The sequence below is a fragment of the Oryctolagus cuniculus genome, chromosome 18 (genome assembly GCF_964237555.1).
Source record: "Oryctolagus cuniculus chromosome 18, mOryCun1.1, whole genome shotgun sequence".
Lineage (NCBI taxonomy): Eukaryota > Metazoa > Chordata > Mammalia > Lagomorpha > Leporidae > Oryctolagus > Oryctolagus cuniculus.
This window is the reverse complement of record NC_091449.1, coordinates 46,303,796-46,318,546: the sequence shown is the minus strand read 5'-3', so window position 1 is coordinate 46,318,546 and position 14,751 is coordinate 46,303,796.

Below are 14,751 nucleotides of genomic sequence, written 5' to 3'. Positions count from 1 at the left end.
GTGAGAAACTACACCAACTACAATTATATACTATATGGAATGGTTCTATTGCCTGGAAAACTGTCATAATATTTCTAAACAGATTTATGTATCTATCTATCATCTATCTATTATCTATCCATCTATCTATTCATCTATCTATCTATCTATCTATCTATTTAAAAGGTAGAGTGACAGAGAGAGAGAGGGATAGACAGAAAAAGAGAGACAAAACTTCCATTCACTGGTTCACTCTACAAATGGATACAGCACCCAGGGTCAGACCATGGAGCAAGGAATCTGGATCTCCACCCAGATCTCCCACGTGGGAGACAGTGGCCCAAGGACTTGGATAATCTTCTAGTGTCTTCCCAGGCATATCAAATAGAAATAGAGCAGTCAGAACATGAAGCAGCCCTCTGACATGTGATGCCAGTATCACAAGTGACAGCTTAACTGGCTGCACCACAATGCCAACTGCTGTCATAAGATTTTTATACTATCATTGCTTTTGACCCTTACCAAAATAATAATACTAATAAATCACGGTGAGTGCCAACTCTCAAACTAGCCTCATTTTGTAGACGAGGACACTGAATTCAGAAATACCAACTAAATTCAGAAATACAAACTAAAAGATTCCTAAAAGGTAACACAACATGATTTGAGTCTGCTCCTGAACAGTATGTGCATCCTGATCTTCTCTTGTCCTCATCACTTGGTGAAATGCGTTAGGATGAGAACCCAGGACTCTTTACTCTCAGTACAACTTTTTTTCTGGTATACTATGTTTCCTCAAGTGAGGCATCATCAAAGTTATTGCCACATTTTATGCTGTTGAACTTCTCACTTCTGTGAGTGAAAGGATACATTCTAACACCTCAGGCAGCAACAGTTATCCAATTTATTTATATTCATCTCTTAATTCATTGATGTCCCATGGTACCTGATTTAAGAAATACATACTGTTTGACTGTTATGGTTGATTTGAAGAATATTAACCTATTTTATGGGAACGTACATACACATACAAAAGCAAAGGAAGATATATAGCCAGCAAATGTCAGTGAAGCTTTTAAATGCTGTGAATCTCCCTTGGGAAAACAGAAATCTGTCCAAAACCCATTCAAAAGTAGCAAGTGAACATCTCCTGGCGGAGTAGAGTTGATTCTTAGCTATAGGTTTACTATATTTTCAGATTTGTTACCTCCATGTTAACCGTGTTTCTGCATTAAGAGGCTGTTAATCTTGCCAAAAATATAAGCAGGATTTCAATGAGCTGATTGTAAAGTAAGAGGAAGTTAGATGCACTGCATGATGGATAAAATTTAAAGAATACTTCTTATGTTGGTCAGACATAATATTTTTGGTTTTGTTTAAACATCCAATAAATATCAATTCATGAATTCATCACACAAATATGCCATTGACAATTATTGCTAATTTTCATTCTTTTTTAACTTTTATTTAATAAATATAAATTTCCAAAGTACAACTTTTGGATTATAGTGGCTTTTTCCCCCCATAATCTTCCTCCCACCCGCAACCATCCCATCTCCCGCTCTCTCTCCCATCCCATTCACATCAAAATTCATTTTCAATTATCTTTATATACAGAAGATCAATTTAGTATATACTAAGTAAAGATTTCAACAGTTTGCACCTACACAGAAACACAACGTATAAAGTGCAGATTGAGTATTAGTTAAGCCATTAATTCACATAGTACAACACATTAAGGACAAATATCCTACATGGTGAGTAAGTGTACAGTGACCCCTGTTGTTGCTTTAACAATTGACACTCTATTTATGGTGTCAGTAATCACCTGAGGCTCTTGTCATGAGTTTCCAAGGCTCTGGAAAACATTATGCTGAGTGAATTAAGCCAGTCCCAAAGGGACAAATATCATATGTTCTCCCTGATTGGTGACAATTAACTGAGCACCTAAAAGGAAACTTGTTGAAGTGAAATGGACACTATGAGAAACAATGACTTGATCAATCCTTGTCCTGACTATCGAGGAACAACTTACTATTTTATTCCTTTTAGTATTTTTTTGTTCTACTTAATACTATTGGTTGAACTATTTAATTAACACACAATTATTCTTAGGCATTTAAAATTAACTGAATGCCGGCGCCACGGCTCACTAGGCTAATCCTCCGCCTAGCGGCGCCGGCACACCGGGTTCTAGTCCTGGTTGGGGCGCCGGATTCTGTCCTGGTTGCCCCTCTTCCAGGCCAGCTCTCTGCTGTGGCCCAGGAGTGCAGTGGAGGATGGCCCAGGTGCTTGGGCCCTGCACCCCTTGGGAGACCAGGAAAAGCATCTGGCTCCTGGCTCCTGCCATCGGATCAGCACGGTGCGCCAGCCGCGGCGGCCATTGGAGGGTGAACCAACGGCAAAGGAAGACCTTTCTCTCTGTCTCTCTCTCTCACTGTCCACTCTGCCTGTCAAAAAAAAATAATAAATAAATAAATAAATTAAAAAAAATTAAAATTAACTGAAAAGTGATCCATGTTAAATATAAGAGTAGGAATAAGAGAGGTAGGAGATGTACAGTTCACCACATGCTCACTCAGACTTACCCTAATGGGTAAGCTAGAAACGTGCCAGGGGATTCCAATTCAATCTCATCAAGGTGGCATGTACCAATGCCATCTCACTAGTCAAAGTGATCAGTTTCAGTTCACAATTGATCATAATCATAGGATTAAGAGTCAAAGGGATCACATAAACAAGACTAGTGTCTGCTAATACTAACTGATAGAATTAAAAAGGAGAGAACGATCCAAATTGGGAAGCGTGATACCATCAGACTCATAGAATGGCAGATGTCCTAAACAGCATTCTGGCCTCAGAATCAGCCCTTAAGGAATTTGGATCTGGCTGAAGAGTACATGAGAGTATTTCAGGTATGGAAAGCCAAGACACTCTGTCAAAAAAAAATATGACCTAAATGAAGGAACTCTGTGAGTGAGATCCAAGCAAAAAGAACAGGCCATCAAAGAAGGAGGTACCTTTCTCTGAAGGGAGGAAAGAACTTCCACTTTGACTATGTCCTTGTCTAAATAAGATCAGAGTTGGTGAACTCAAGAGGCTCCCATAGCCTTGGCAACTCATGACAAGAACCTCAAGTAATTATTGCTAGTTTTCAATATGAGAAAACTAAAATTTCTTCAAAGACACAAAAATAATGGATAATGTCTTTAGGATTGGAAACCAAGTTTCAATAATTCCATGTGGTGCACACAATTCTCAATCCATTGTTTTCATAAATTGAACATATGTGTAACTGTATATAAGATATTTAATTGTGAATTCTATATTCTCAGATGGTATTCAAGCAACCTCATAAAGAATTGTGGAAATGAAGTGAAATGAGGTGTATAACTTGCCTGGCAGTGTGAAGTACATAATAAATGCTCAAAAAAGCTAGAATTTTCTACCACTAGATATTATATGTTTACAATCTATATTGTTAGAATATACATTTAAATTATATATTATGAATTAGAAAAAATATTAACCTGTTGGCTTCAAGAATTTATATCATATATTTAAAAGCACTTTTTGTTATTCCTATATCTTACTTGTGTACTACAGTATAACTGATATGGAGAAGCTATTCATTGACATTACTAGATGATAAATCTAAAGGAAGGTCACCAAATATAAGAGGACATCTTCTCTTTCTCATGGAGCATATAAGAACCTCGGGCTACACAGTGTGTGCAGTAAGTATTTTTATGAAATGAATTAAATCACCCAATAGGATCACATATCATCCACCATTACAAGAGTGAAGGAAAACAGATGAAGGGAAAATGAAGCTCACCACCAGTTCAATAATATTTTCTGAAATTACCTGTTATGAATTAGGTATGCAAAAGGGACCCAAAATTGTGTTCATTGCATGTATAAAAGAAAATATCACAACATTCCACTTCAGTGGAATCAAACATTACTAAAACACATAGAAAGTATAATGGTTTTATAGCCTATAATCTTTCTCACATTATTCCAGAAATTAGGCTATTTCTTTACCATCTGCATAAAGTATATATTCAGTATTGATATTACAAATAAGGAAGTAATCATAGCCTTGGCAACTCATGACAAGAGCCTAGGGTGATTACTGATGCCATAAACAAGAGTGTCAATTTGTTAAGTCAACAACAGGAGTCACTGTGCACTTACTCATCATGTAGGATCTCTGTCCTTAATGTGCTACACAGTGTGATTTAATGCTATAACTAGTACTCAAACAGTATTTTTCACTTTGTGTTTCTATGTGGGTGCAAACTGTTGAAGTCTTTACTTAATATATGCTAAACTGATCTTCAATATATAAAGAGAATTGAACATGAAAAAACAAACAAACAAAAAAAAAACAAATAAGGAAGTAAGTTAGGGAGCTTAACCTAAGCAGTTCTTCATGTCTCTACTCACTTACTGACTCACTGAGTTGTCCAAAGTATTTTTATTTTTTTTTTATTTTTTTTTTTTTTTGGACAGGCAGAGTGGACAGTGAGAGAGAGAGACAGAGAGAAAGGTCTTCCTTTGCCGTTGGTTCACCCTCCAATGGCCGCCGCGGTCGGCGCGCTGCAGCCGGCGCACCGCGCTGATCCGATGGCAGGAGCCAGGAGCCAGGTGCTTTTCCTGGTCTCCCATGGGGTGCAGGGCCCAAGCACCTGGGCCATCCTCCACTGCACTCCCTGGCCACAGCAGAGGGCTGGCCTGGAAGAGGGGCAACCGGGACAGAATCCGGCGCCCCGACCGGGACTAGAACCCGGTGTGCCGGCGCCGCTAGGCGGAGGATTAGCCTAGTGAGCCGCGGCGCCGGCCCAAAGTATTTTTAATTTTTTAAATATTCGTTTATTTATTGGAGAGGCAGTTACAGAGAGAGAAAGAGGGAGAGACATAGAAAAAGATCTTCCATCTGCTGGTTCACTCCTCAAATGATCACAAAACCCAGGGCTGAGCCCGGCAGAAGTCAGGAGCCAGGAGCCTCATCCTGGTTTCCCATATCATTGCATGGGCCCAGGCACTTTGGCCATCCTCTACTGCTGTCTCAGGTTTATTAGCAGGGAACTGGATCAGAAGTGGAGCAGCTAGGACTTGAACTAATGCCTGAATGGGATGCTGGTGTTGCAGGAGGCAGCATAACCATCTGAGCCACAGAACTGGTCCCATGATTCTGTAAACTATTAGATCTCCACAACCAGAATGTCAATTATGTCGAGAAATACAGTCAGTCTGGACTGAATAACGTAACTGAAATAACACACATCAAAGCAGTGCATGTCCTTTACATGTATTATTCCAATGTAGTCTCTCTCCTACCTGGAATCAAAGGAATTATTTTTAACCTATTTTGTAGGTTATCACAATTAAATATCTTACATACAGTTACACATATGTTCAATTTATTCATTTTGTAAATGAAGAAATGAGAACATATGTGTTTAAATAATTTCCCCCTTGAAAACACAAACAGGAAATGGCTTTGCTAGGATTTGACTATCATGTTTGATCTGTATTGACTTTTGTTCCATGGCACAGAGCATAGTTGTTAAATTCAGATAGTTTAATTTATCATGTTCATTTTCTCTATACCAAAGTTTCTCAATCTTATCATTGTCAAAATTCTGGGCCATGTAACTCTTTATTGTGTGAGGGGGCAGTTCCTATACATAACAACATGTGTTGCAGCCCCTGTGAATTCAATCCACTAGATATTATTAGAACCCACTCCTCAAGTTAGAACACCCCAAATGCCATCAACTGTTGCCAAATGTTCCTTAGAGGACAAAATTTCTTCAGTTGAGAACCGTTGTTTACATTACTGAAATCCTTTAATCCCCACCCATATTCAAGATCTTGATAAATGCAGTTGTATTCTCAATAGATCTGCTTATTAGTACCGCATATGGTTGCCATTTATCATCATGGTATAGTTTAAAGATTGCAAAGGTCAGAGGCTCGCTTATTTTCATTTGTTTCTTCAGTGCTCAAGATGCTATAATTTCTTTAAATGAAGAACTCATAAAAATATTCTCACTGAGGGACCAGAAGGGGTGAGGAGACTATGTATTCAAGATGTCATTCAACCATTCTGACTAGATGTGTGACCTCTGGGTTAACCAGCTCCTGATACCATGATTTTTATTTACCATACATTTTATTTTATAAAAACTCTGGAGCCTGGAAATCCAACATGAGTACGTTGAAAATTTTGATTTCTTTAGAGGACCACCCTCTTGATGTGCAGATCACCACCTTCTCACTGTGCGTGCACACACGATCTTTCCCCTGGATAGGTGGCTCTGCGGCCTCCTCTACATGTAGTTTCCTTTTTTTTTATAGAAGTCCCAGTCAGATTGAATGAGGATCCACCCATGTAACCTCATTTACCTTTGTCTCCTTAAATGCTCTATCTCCACGCACAGCAGCGTTCTGAAGTAGTTAGAACAGCAAAATATAAAGTTTCTAGGAGACACAATTCAGTCCACAGCAAAGCACCATCAAGATGTTAGTCTTCCAACAGTAAAACAAATGTGTGCCTTGCTAGGCCGATATGGCCCAAAGTTAAGTCATTTGCATAATGTCATTATGCTTTGTATTATTTTCAAATACTAATGTCACTATTATATATATATATATATTTTTAAAACAAATCATCATTTAATTTGCCAATATATTTAAAAGAAAACTTTTATCATTATAATAAATGGAAAGCAGTGGCACCTTAAATATGATATTAAAATCTTAAATATAAGATACTAAATAAAAGAGCAAAATATATATCTTCACCATTCTCCAGTGAACATTTTGAGCCTGAGGTCTGATCTATCTTGGTTTCAGTGGCAAGTGTTGAAGGTGTGTTAAAGACATATTAGCAACACACTGATTCATTCTCTTTCATGTGTCCAGAGGGAATGAAAGGAAGTTGAGAAGAGAATAACGTTGCAGTTGTAAGATTTGGGTTGATCATTGCCTTTCTCACACACTGTCTAACGCCATTTTGTTTTCCAATAAAAATCATTCTCACATCTCAGTTTCACATCCCCCACTCAAGCAAATCCTGTGTTACTTGATTTCTAATTCTATTTCAAAGATCCTACCAATTTTTTAGGATATGTAAGTGTCAGATATTAAAAGAAGTAGAAAGGAAAGTTAATAATAAAAGTTGTGGGGTTAACTATAAGTCAAATGCATTGAGTAGAGCCATTGAATAATGTCTTTGTAATTGACATGAGAGTGCTGTACAGTTCAGCCCTAATGCAATTGTCTTAAAAAGTTCAAAGACAAGAGACTACTTTTTTCCTTTTTGGTACACATATCAAACAGTTTTGTAATAATTCATGGCATGATAGACTGAGATTGTTACATGATTGATAAACTCAAGGGATACAATGTATCATTTTTGAAGTAGCTGTTACGATGATTGGTTTAATAATGACACGAGGTGTCAGAGATTAAAAATATCAAGGGAAATGTCTATATAATATGCAAATGACTGTTAAGTGCAAGTGTTTTTAACAAGATGAAGACAGAAAGCACATGCACCAAAAAGACTTGAAAATCCTTCTGTCTGGAGCCCTCTGAATCACAGACACTTGGAATACTTCCAAGTTCATTGTTGGAGTGAGTTCATGAATCTAAAAGAGTATCTTTCAGATTTCATGGATGTATAGAGGGTACTTCAGAAAGTTCCCAGAAAAATAAAATTAAAAATATGTTTGTTTTGGTGCAAAGACATTTTGAAGTGAATCCATTTTTTCATGATATGTGTGCTTGTGAACTTTTAAAAGACTCTTTATATGCATATATTTTTTAAAAATTTACACAACAACAAAGTTATTTTTCAATTTACTTTACCAGGAAGTTTTTGAAGTACTTCGGTATACCACATCACGAAGTTGAAAATCATGTGAAAAAGTGGAGAGAACATCAGAACATTTTTCTTTAGGAAACTAATTAATGAAACAAACATACAAAAAAGATTACTTAAGTGGATTAATCATATTTTACTCCCTTCTCTGAAGTTCAGATTTGGAGTGGTATATAATGATCAGTAACAGGGAGCTATGAGAATTGGATGCATTTAACAGATACAGCACCTCATACATGAGACATCCATGTGTATGGAAGATTGCCCTATATTCATGAAACTCCAGAACACCCCCACTACTAACACCAGCTTAAGACATTTTAAGAGACCTGTCACCTACCTCTTCATTTCCCTAATTCCTTCTCTACAACTTTATCTATCCCTACAACTATATTATTTATATCGGCTGAACATAGTGATGCTATTATAAAACTATTCTCTCACAAAATACGTATTTTTACCTTGTATTTAATGAGGAAAAATTTCATAGGTACATCTTAATGAATATAGAGATTCTTCCCACCATACCCACCCTCCCGCCACCACTCCCACCCACCTCCTCTTCCCTCTCCCATTCCCAGTTCCATGCTCCATTAAGATTCATTTTCAGTTAACTTTATACCCAGAAGTTCAACTCTGTATTAAATAAAGATTTCAACAATTTGCACACAAATACAAAATACAAAAAACATTTGAATACAAGTTTTATAGGTAATTCTCATAGTACAACTCACTGAAGACAGAGGTCCTGCATGGGAAGTAAGTGCACAATAGTTTCTATAGTTAATTTAACAATTAGCCCTCTTATGTATGATGTCAGTGATCACCCAAGGCTCTTGACATGAGCTACTAAGGCTATGGAAGCCTTTTGAGTCCACAATCTCCTTCAGTATTTAGACAAGGCCATAAGCACATCCTTCTTTGATGGCCCCTTCTTTCTATTGGGGCCTCACAGAGATCCTTCTTGTAAGACTTTTTTTTTTTTTTGCTACAGTGTCTTGGCTTTCTATGCCTGAAATGTTCTCATAGGCCTTTCAGCTAGAACAGAATGCCTTAAGGGCTGATTCTGAGATCAGAGTGTTATTCATAGTGATTGTCATTCTAAAATTTGCTGTGTGGGCTGCTTCCCATGTTGGATCATTCTCTCCTTTTTAATTCTATGCATTTTTATTACTAGACACTTGGTCTTATTTAATGCTTATATGATCAATTTAACACTTAATATGATCACTTTAACACTTAAGATGGCATTATTAGCACTCAGCTTAATGGGATTTGACAAGTTTTTAGCTATACCCTTAGAAGCATGTCTGTAGGAATATATGCAGAACTATACAGCTCCTCTCTCTATTATCCCCACTCTTATTTTTTACTGGGATCTAGTTTCACTTGACTTTATACACATATGATTGCTTCTATGTTAAGTAAAGAGTTTAACCAATGGCATTAAGAAGAAAGAGAAAAAAAAAAACAAAAACAAACAAAAAAACTTTTTCTTGACAGTCAAAATAAGGGCTGTTCAAGTCATTGCTTCTCAAAGTGTCAATTTCACTTCTACAGGTTTCCTTATAGGTGCTATGTCAGTTATCTCAAATCAGGGCGAACATATGGTATTTGTCACTTTGGGACAGGCTTATTTCATGTTTTCCAGATTCATCCATTTTGCTACAAATGACTAGATTTCATTTTTCTTTTTTACCACTGTGTATTATTCCATAGAGTGCATTTCTCATAATTTCTTTATCCAGGCTTCAGCTGACAGGCATTTAGGTTGATTCCAGGACTTAGCTATTCTGAATTGAGCTGCAATAAACATGAAGGTGCAGATAACTCTTTATTTGCTGATTTCATCTCCCTTGCGTAAATTCCCGGGAGTGGGATGGCAATGTCATATGGTAAAACTATATTCAGATTTCTGAGGTATCTCCAAACTGTCTTCCATTGTGGTTTTACAAGTTAGCATTCCCACCAACAGCGGGAATATTAAGGAATGCACTCCTTTGCATTTGAATGGGATAAAATTATTTCAACTTTCAGCTCTTTCACTCTATCTTTGATTTCCTGAGAAAAATTCAGATAACTCTTTTGGCCTTTCCCTTACATCCTTCCTAACATTTTTTATTTAGTGATTTGTGTATGAAAGCTACTGTAGGGGCCGGTGCTTTGGTGCAGTGGGTTAAGGCCCTGGCCTGAGGCATTGGCATCCCACATGGGTGCTGCTTCTAGTCTCAGCTGCTCCTCTTTTGATCCAGCTCTCTGCAATGGCCTGGGATAGCAGTGGAGGATGGCCCAAGTCCTTGGGCCCTTGTTCCCAAGTGGGAGACCAGGAAGAAGCTCTTGGCTCCTGGCTCCTGGTTTCAAATAGGTGTAGCTCCCGCCATTGCTGCCATCTGGGGAGTGAACCAGCAGTTGGAACACCTACATCTCTTGGGAGAAGAGATGTACAGAAGATATATTTACTTTCTTATTGGAGACATACCCTTACAGTTACTATCTCATCCTGGCTCAGCTTAAATTAAACATAAGAAGACAGAATCAGTTCTTTGCCATCCATCGGAACCTTGAGTTTTTGATCTGCAGAAAATGGATAGGAATTTCATTCTCACAGAAACAAGAGATGGACTACACACACCCCTCTGACATCAAAATATTTCACAGTATTAAGTCGTTTGTCATTAATTCTATCCACTCTCATATCTATAGAGATCATCTGGAATACTTATTTCTGTTAATTCAATGGAACTCTTCAATCAAGTTTTGGTGTATTTTTAGGTCTTTCCGGACTTTGTTAGCTGGAATGCACACCAAGGAGAGAATTTTTGGATTCTGCACTCAGAATAAGGCACAAATTATATCAGAGTCATAACTGAGAAGGCAGAGTGCTTAGCTCACAGAGATGACAAAATGACCAGAGTATACTTTCACATTGTGAAAAGGCAAAAGGTGTTTTCCTGTCTTGTGTTTCACTACGTGGTTAGTACTTACTTGAATACCTTTGATATCACAGATGCTAACAGACTACTGATTGACTATCTTAATGAATCAGCAGAATAAAGAATAAAATACATGATTCCAGACTGAGCCCTATTCCGTTACTTTGAACTTTCCCTAGGAAACCCAGCACATTCTCTTCTAACATTAACACAATTGATTTCAAATATATATAAACATGTATATGTATTTCAATACCAACTGTTTAAAATTGTTACATAATCAGAATGCTTAAACCAGGACTCAGAAATGATAAGTAGGGACAGCATCCATATTAGTGATAGCCAGGAGATAAAGTAATAGGGGCAACAGGGGCACAAATTTGTGGGGACTCTGAAACTGTTTTGTATCCTAATTGTGGTAATGATTACATAAATCTTTACATATGTTAAACTCACACAAGTGTTCATCAAAAAAAGTTAATTTAATACATAGGAAAATTAAGCTCATGTCACCTAATAGGCTGCCAAATGTTTCTGAAAAAATATTCAGGAATGCACTCATTTGCACTTGAATGGGATAAAATTATTTTAACTTCAACTCTTTCACTTTATCTTTGATTTCCTGAGCAAAACTCAGATAACTCTTTTGACCATAAACCTCATTGCACAGGGCAGGCTCAATTTGCTCCACACATCTGTGAGCCAATTCTCTCAGCCCACAAAGTGCAACAAGCTTTCCTACTTACTACTGTTTCTGCAAGGGTTAGTAACATTATCATTGGCTAAATAAAATGCTAGGTTAGGTGAATGGAAAGACAGCAAAGGTCTATTAATTATTTATTTGATGAAGTCACAATAAGACCAGAAAGAATATTGCTTCAATTTAGGAAAACTGTATGTTAAATGAGTCTATACCCTGCTTTGCAACACCGGACTATTTGTTACATAGTGTGATGCTTCTTTTTTACCTTCTAAAAATTAGGAATGAGTATGTTTTAAACTATACCAAGTGATAGATTTCATGGAGGAAAAGCAACTCTGACATCATAATGGAATCAGGGTAAAATGAACGATAGTTAATATATACTTCAATTTACACTATTATGACTCTCTCAATTGCTAAGAGGAAGCAAAAATATGAATTAAAAAGATTGAAAAAAAAGAAAATTTCAAAATTTTCAGATGTTTTATATTCTTCTTAGAAAATATACCTGAACTAACTTTTAACTAAGTATATAAATAAAATGAAATTAAGGGAGATGGGGGAAATAATATGCCTAAAGATAAAGCAAATGTTTTACAATAATCCATAAAATCTTTCCAAAAATTTTGGAAGGTGAAAGTTAAATGCAGATTTACAAAAGAGAAATCTGTACGGCATATATAAAACACATAAAACTTGTTTAGAGACCTTAAAATGTTAATAATTTGATAGAAATATTATATTTCTATCTAGATTTGAGGGGAGCTAATCAAGAGTGATTAAAATTATTATAGACTAATAAATAAATAAAAAGTTAAAGTTAATAGTCATAAAAAAGTTGATTCTTTACAGATTGCTTTATAGATATAATTGCAGCTACAATGTTAAAAGGGTAAATGGCACCTAGGAGAAACTTGAATAATCAGTTAGCATTTCATGTAGAAAGAGAAGTAAAACCAAATACCTAACCATTGTGAGGTTTGTGGTGGAAATGAAGCTTACCCTGCCATATATCAAAACATAGCATATTAATAGTTAATATTATTCATCACTCTTTGTATGGCTGAACCTTTTCTAAGAATTCCACACATGCTAGCTATTATATTTTTAAGTACAAACCTTAAAATATAGATTCTGCTTTTAAATGAGGATAGAGAAATAAGTAATGTGTCCTTGTACGCACAAGAAGTAAATGGTTTATTGAGAATTACCTCAGTCATCTGACACCAAGATCTCCACTAGTAGCCACTGTGATATCCTGGAATCTTAAACATATAATGTGGTATATAAGATGATGACAAGGACAGGAATTTGATTAGAGACAAAATACATGAAATCATGCATCAGTCAGTGAGTGGCATCACTGTAAGTAAATTTTAAATATCCAATTTAGCATGGAAATGAAAACACTCATCATAATTCTTCACACCCTGTCCCACTTTTCACATTTTGAGTTTTGCCACATTAAACATCATTGACCTCATAAAAATAAATGGCAAATTATTTCAATTTTCTTTTTGCTTTCCTTAATTAAATTGTTTAGGATTTTATGCTTTGTCCAAATGTCCAGGATTTTGGCTTTCTCTTTTCTGCACACTGAGATTGTAATAATTGGTTGTTAGAGAATTTGATAATGCTCACATCAGGTATATACATGCATGCACACACACATTTGCTGCAAGAAGCAGACACCTTATTTCAAATGGATGATAAAATTCAGAGTAAAATCCCTACCACTTTGGTACGAAAATTTCTTTGGTGCAAAAACGGGGCATTATATACTTAAAAGTGTAGTAGCTTCTACTTAAAGATATTTTTTACTGGATCAAGCAATTTGTTAAGGACCTTACATGTATCATCCACCCATTCTTCCCCCACACTCTGTGATACAAGGAGAAGTGGTAAACAGATAGGTTACACTCTAACTTACAGCAGTTTGTCACAGAAATGAAAAGAAGACTTCAGAAATAGGAGTGCTCTTTAGCACAAGAGAAAATTTAAAAAAAAATTAAAATACAAGCAAACAACTCTCATAATTTCCAGAGATGTACAAAAATGGGGGGAGGGTGAGATGCTTTTGGGGGTGGAGAGGTGCTATAATCAAGGCCTGAGGGATGACGGGGAGAAGTACCCTGCATTTCCTGGTGTTACAGTTCTTGTTGGAAGTCAATTTTCTAGTGCAGGTGATAAATAACCGTGGTGTTTGCTTCCTATTTTGGCTCTGAAATACCTGCGCTTAGCTCTTGAGAGTTCCACCACCTCAGGTGAAACTGAAGAAGCAGCAAAACAAGGCAAGAGTAGAGAAACCAGCTCTTACAAGTGTGGTTTAGGAAACGGTCACTGATCCAGGGAAGGGGCTCCGGAATAATGTGTGCTGATGTGCAAATAAAAACCAGCCACACATAAGGAGAGTGTCTGCCTCCTGCAAAGGAAGTAATAAATCAAGACAGATACTGCACAAAAAATAACAGAGAGGAAGAGGGAGAAAGAGAAGGAGAAAGGGAGAGAGAAAGAGAGAGAGAGAGAGAGAGAGAGAGAGAGAGAGAGAGAGAATTATCAAAAACAAAACTGCATTCCAACAATGGTGACTGTTCCTTAAAAACAATTTTTAAAAAAGGAGAGAAAGAAAGAAGAAAGAAAGCCTTCAATTGTAAAGGAGTGTGTTTCTGTGTCCTGAGTTGTTAGCCACAGAAGAAAAGGTCTTTTTTCCAACATCAATCTGTTTCTTCATTCATTGTACAGATCTTATTAAATGAATACTGTGTGTGAAAAAGTCCTGTTAAGTACCAAGCTCCATCAGTGAAATAAAGAACAAAAATCATTGTCTGTCCGAAGATGAGATTCTACCAGAAATGTGGGCTGAGTACTGAATAATTATATGCCTTATAAATAAATGAATAAATTGTGTGCTCTCTTAAAAGTAATGAATTCTGTTGGGGAAATAAGAGACGGGGGTATACAACTTGAGAGATCTTCAAGTGAGGAAGGGAACAAGGAAAAATAAGAAATGTAATTGAAGTAGGAAGAGAAATCAGAGAGGAAAAAAGTGTTTCTGAAATCTGTAAGAATGAGAACAACTAAATTGTTATCTAATTTTCATATTGGTGCTGTTTATTTTGGAGGATGTCAGTTTGCTACTTTCTCTTCTAAAAGAAACACATCACATAAAAAACATGCAATGCAAACATTATGCTTATGTTTGCTTTGTGGTTTATGTTTTCTTTCTTATTTCTCTTACT